At 37.0% G+C, this 6,000-nt stretch overlaps 1 protein-coding gene across 1 annotated transcript in view; it reads right to left on the reverse strand.

The window, feature by feature from the left end:
• LOC125277482 overlaps positions 1-4,341 on the reverse strand; it is a 28,758-nt gene extending 24,417 nt beyond the window's left edge. Inside the window, exons 1-2 of the mRNA XM_048205870.1 lie at positions 4,280-4,341; positions 3,570-3,677 (exon numbers count right to left, since the gene is read on the reverse strand). The gene's annotated coding sequence lies outside the window, so the exon portion shown is untranslated. The remainder of the gene's footprint in view (positions 1-3,569; positions 3,678-4,279) is intronic.
• Between the last annotated feature and the right edge of the window lie 1,659 nt (positions 4,342-6,000).

Here is a 6,000-nt window from a genome sequence, read left to right on the forward strand (position 1 = left end):
GCACACTATAAACACAATCAAAGCTTCAAGAAACCACGAAAAACGGGACCTTTAAAATTCCACCAGTGTAGACGGTTTCAGTAGATAAGACCCTTATTTCTCATCCGGGATCATGTTGAACAATTTGAAGCTGCAGTGAAACTAATTATGACCTTCAACTGTTTGGTGCCCATTGAAGTCCACTATAAGGAGAATAATCCTGGAATGTTTTCATCCAAAACTTTTATTTCTTTTCGACTGAAGAAAGAAAGACATGGACATCTTGGATGACATGGGGGTGAGTAAATTATCAGGAAAAGTTTATTTAAAAGTGGACTAATCCTTTATACGGAGATCGAAACATTTCTGAAGACAGTTCCTTTTTAAGATACATTCATATAAAACCCATTTCAGTATTTATATTTTTCTTCCTATATTTCACGAATAGTTAGCTTGGCTTGGTACAGTATTTGCTCTCCTGGCACATCTGTGTTCTTCTCTTTGTGTCCATATTCAGCATGTGGCTGTGTTAACATCCTGTTTACAGACTTTGTAATATTTTCAAATTACAGTTTGGGAAATGACTATAAAGCAGTTTGTTTGCAAGTCCAGAATAGAGATTGGCCGAAATAAAACTAATAACCGTTTGAATTTATAGTCGGTGGACCATGCATAACTTTTTTATTTATTGTTCAAATCATCCCCCTGGCTGGACACCTTTGTGTCTCCTCTACTGGGTTTGAGGACTCTACAGCAAGTCGGAGAATCCAAGAGTGTGCAAATGGCAAGGAGAGAATTTGTTTTGCGGTGTAAACACACTGTAAATGACTGTGAATTGTAAATGTAAATAAATTTTGTTCAAGTAAATAAAATCAAATAAAATAATAATATAAAAAAAAAGCTCTAGCTTAACCCTCAACTGAACACATGCTGATGGCACATAAAAAAAAATCATTTTTTGGTTTATTTGGGAACATTGTATTGATAACTTCCCCCCCCCCCCCCCCCCCTCCCCCAAAAATATTTTTTCGTTGCCTCAGGGCAATGTTGTGCAACAATGGTACAGAATCATAGAGAAAATGATCATAAGACAATGTTCAAAGAGCAATGCAAAATCAATTTTTTTTTAAATGTCAAGATATCATCAACACTTGAAAGACATTGATCTATTGAAATTGATACATGTATAGGTTTGTATCATGTAGTGTGTCATGTCATATAATGTATTTCATGTAATGAGATTTCACTCCGTATGAAACTTCAAGAAGCAGTTTGTGGCGAGGGGGGCGTGGTTCAGCGAGGTCTGCAACCGGAGAGAATAGCGGGAGACACTTGGTAAGTGAGTGGGTTGAATACAAATCACAAACACCTGTGTCTCGTTCTAGTGATTGGCGCGGAGATGGGATAAGACGCCGTGAGAAGCAGGAGTTGGTGAGAGAGAGGGGAACTGCTGACTGAGGCACAGCGCGTTACTTGGAGTGAAGCCCTTGTGGATTGTGTCTACCGAATCTGGAGTGAAGCCCTTTGTGGATTATTTCTGTTGATGCTGTTGTGCGTTCAACAGTCTTTCTGTTGAACTTTATTCTCAATAAAAGCTCAGTCAGCAGTTGTTCGCCGTCCCCGACCGCTTCCTTCCCACACACACAAACTTTAATACTACTACACAGTTCTTCTCTGCTGTGAAATAGTGGTGTACGTTACTTTTTGCACATCACTTTGGTTGTTCCTGCTCACACAGGAAGCTGCATCTTCCCTTCTTGTAACACATTGTGGCCAATGTGAGGTACTATCAAAAACATCCTCGAAATGTACCCCTTATCGCACAATATTGCTCTGAGGCAACGAAAAGAAAAACTGAATTTCTGAACATGCAAAAAATAAAATAAATAAATAAATAAATCTTAGTAAGACCTGACAAAAGGCTTCTCTACACCTTCATACAAGCACACATATTTTTTTATGTACAGTTCATGTCATTTTAAATAAGATTACTAAAGCAAATTATCTTGCCTTCTTCTCACACCATGTGCTCCTGTGACCATGTGTCAGAACAGGACGTCCCACCTTTAAATGGTGCTTGATATTGACTCCAACACCTTACTGGACTGTTCTTTGGTACTTTCTCGACCTTTCTAATTGATTGTAATCATTTAAAGAAAAATGTACTAAACACAGGGCTTAAGAAAAATTTCCGTTGCCTGAGGGCAACACTGTGTGTCCAATGATGTGAGAAGGCAAGATAATTTGCTTTAGTAATCTTATTTAAAATGACATGAACTGTACATAAAAAAAATATGTGTGTGTGTATGAAGGTGTAGAGAAGCCTTCTGTCAGGTTTTATTATTTTTTTTATATTCATTTTGCATGTTCAGAAATTCAGTTTTTCTTTTCGTTTCCTCAGAGCAACATTGTGCGATAAGGGGTACTTTACGAGGATGTTTTTGACAGTACCTCACACTGGCAATAATGTGTGGCTTCCTGTGTGCGAATGTGCGATGTGCAAAAAGTGTAACGTACACCACTATTTCACAGCAGAGAAGAACTGCTTTTTGAAGTTTTGTATGGAGTGAAATCTTATTACATGAAGTACATTATATGACATGACACACTACATGATACAAACCTATACATGTATCAAATTCAGTATATCAATGTCTTTCACATGTTTTTCCCTTTTTACTTAATGATTTCTTGACAATTAAAAAAAATATTGATTATGCATTACTCTTTGAGCATTGTCTTTGGATAATTTTCTCTATGATTCTGTACCATTGTTGCACAATGTTGCCCTGAGGCAACGAAAAAATATTTTGGGGTGGGGGGTGAAAAAAATATTTTAGCAATAAAATTTCCCCAAATGAACCAAAAATTATGTGGATTTTTTTTTCATATGCCATCAATATTTGTGCAGTAGCGGGTTAAGATTTGGCACAGCACCTGGGGCACGTTCAAGCTCAAACCAGTGCACAACATTTTGCCACGGTTTCCAGGTTGAACGACATATTTCCTGGAAATGGTTTCCAACAGGGTTTGAGATACATTATCTCTTGTTTGGTGGGTGTGTCAAAAATGTCAGCCCAATCAGCAGCAACATGTAAACATATAAACCACGCGGTATTAAAGAGACTAAAGAGATTAAGAGATGCTGCACCTCGGTATACGCAACATCTGAAGATATTATTAGACATGTTTGTCGTAAGAGTTTTATAGTAAAAATATAAAATCAAGATGATGATGTAGTTTATATTTTTAGCTTCATTGCAAGGCAAGTTTATTTATATACCAAATTTCATACACAATGGTAATTAAATATACACACACACACACACACACACACATATATATATATATATATATATATATATATATATATATATTGCTATTGTATTGTGGAGTGACACTTTCATAAACCTTTCTAGACTCCTCTGATGGATATGGTAATATATGGTAAGATAATGGTAAATATTACAATATCATAACACAACAACAGTCATCAGCAATAATGATAAGCCTAATACTGACAATAAAAAATAATAAGGTCATATAGATCATAGCACCGTCTCTGAGGTAAGAAGTGGATTATACTTCACCTGAAATATGAGGAAATGTTGGATCACAATAATTAGGAACCACAGTTTCCACAAATCCCTTCACTCGATTGGGATGTTCTCTTTTATTCTGGACAGCAAGGGCAGTGACTGTAATATTGAGTGTATTTTGCAGTATTAAACACGTCTTTATACTGATTTTAGCAGGCTCTGAAAAAAAGCCATAGTTGCAACTCTTGCATCATCAGAAAAGGGTGTTCAACGCAAGAGCATTTCCGTTGCAACATTTTGTCGCGAATGAACCCAGATGTAGAGTCTGGCACAGAATGACGTGGTAATATAACAACTATAGCAATATAAACAAATTACCCAATACTGTATTAGCATAAGTCTTCTACATCTATGGGGGGCACTCTGATGAGCATAAAAACACTTTGTTAACGAATGCTGCAGCATACTTACAGCATAACTGATAAACTGTAATACTGTAGTATACTTTAGTTGTTACTAAACTGTAGTGCATTGTAGTATATTATACCCTATAGTTGTAGAAAACTTAGGCTAGTACAGTATTGGGTAAAGAAATTTGTTTATATTACTATAGTTGTTATACTACCACAACTACAGAATTACCACAACAAATGTATTCAAGTACTTTACTATAGTATAGTTCAAAAGCACTATAGTATTTACTATAACAGTATTTTTGCAATATGCCAATATGCAATATGAAATCTTGAATAACAGCCTACCTTCAACCGGTTTGAATTCACTTCAATGTATGCAACTTTCAGATTCTGCAGCACAGCTCTTTACATGTAGCTACATATTATCTTTTATGAAAATGTTAAACCACATCCTTTCAAACTGCTCCTCCTTTCTTTTTGCAGTCACATTGGCACAGCCTGATGTTGGATTGATTCAGTGCCACTTTTCATGGGCATGAAATCTTCACATCCATCAATGCAAACAGAAAATCTCAGTGGAACACACATTATAATATTTTTAGTAACATAAGGTCCCATTTCAACTAATGTAATCTTGTTGTAAAGTCTTACAATATTTTTTGCCAAATAATCACCATCAATACAAATATACAGATCCACAGGCAGAATCAGGCAAGCCTTTAAAGTGGGCCTTTGGTGCTGCTTAGATTCTGAGGATTTCAACTGTTGTCAAGGGATACTCTATCCAAAAAGAGAATAAAATTAAATTTAATTGCAGAAAAACATCTCCTGATCCCCTCTGTCACGCCACACAAAAACCAATGGCATTTGCCATTACTAATATGATGTCAAGCTTGTGTCATAACACTTCTTGAGGCGACAATTTGTACTGTTTAAATGAATGCAAACTGCAGAATTTAAGTGCAGTTTTGATATGATTATCAGTGCATAAAGAAAACAGTTAAATTATTATCTCCATCACAGCGAGCAGTCATATTTTTGATGTGCTATATAGCACACAAATAGGATGGATTACTTTAATTAAAGTTTTATAGTGCATTTGTACTTTTTTAAGCTGCATACTCAATCAAAAGAGTAAACTGAAGTACAAGCCAGTTTACTTGCATACAATACTTAATTATATTTTTAAGTATACCTCGATCAAAAGATTAAGTACAATTATAGGCCAAATATCCTATCTGTCTGTCACAGAGTCAGAAGAGTGACAGAAGACCAGACCTCATGCAGAGCACCTCGGACACAGACCCGTTTGCCACCTTGGTAGTGCTCGCTCTATCTAGAAGCCCAGTCTCAACTCTTCACTTCTGAGCGCGCCCGGGTGGCAGTCGTCATCTCCCTATTTTCAGGACAAGCACTACAATGGGCTCAACCCCTCTGGGAAACCGATGCCCAGGAACAGCCACTATCGCCACCTTCTTCAGCCATTTCCGAGAGGTATTCAGTCAGAGTACCACCAATCTATCAGTACACGACCAGATCTTCAACTTATGTGAAGGTGATGAAACTGTGAGTATGTATGCCCTCCAATTTCGTACACTAGCAGTCGCTAGTGGCTGGAACGAAACGGCCCTGATAACAGCTTTCCACCAGGGTTTGAATCCTCACGTAAAGCAGTTAATTGTCGTGTACAATGACACAATGGGGTTGGAAAGCTTAATTCAAAAAAACATCCATGTGGCTCAATGCTTGTCAGCATGTGTGCTCCACACTCCCACTGCCAATCCTCTGCCTGCCACACAATCTGTCACCCTTTCAAGCACCTGAATGCATGCAAGTGGATTCCTACTCACTAAAAAATGTTGGGTTAAAAATAACACAACAGATAACCCAACTATGGGTTAACATAGTGAGTTATTTTTAACCCAATGGTTGGGTTAAAAGCCAGTTGGGTTAAATAATAACCCAGCAGTTGGGTTAAAAATAACCCACAGTTGGGAAGGTGCTATGTTAACCCAACTGTTGGGTTAACTATTTACTTTTACTAGTGAGATTAATTTAATGGATAA

The sequence above is a fragment of the Megalobrama amblycephala genome, linkage group LG10 (assembly GCF_018812025.1).
Source record: "Megalobrama amblycephala isolate DHTTF-2021 linkage group LG10, ASM1881202v1, whole genome shotgun sequence".
In the NCBI taxonomy this organism is placed as follows: Eukaryota; Metazoa; Chordata; class Actinopteri; order Cypriniformes; family Xenocyprididae; genus Megalobrama; species Megalobrama amblycephala.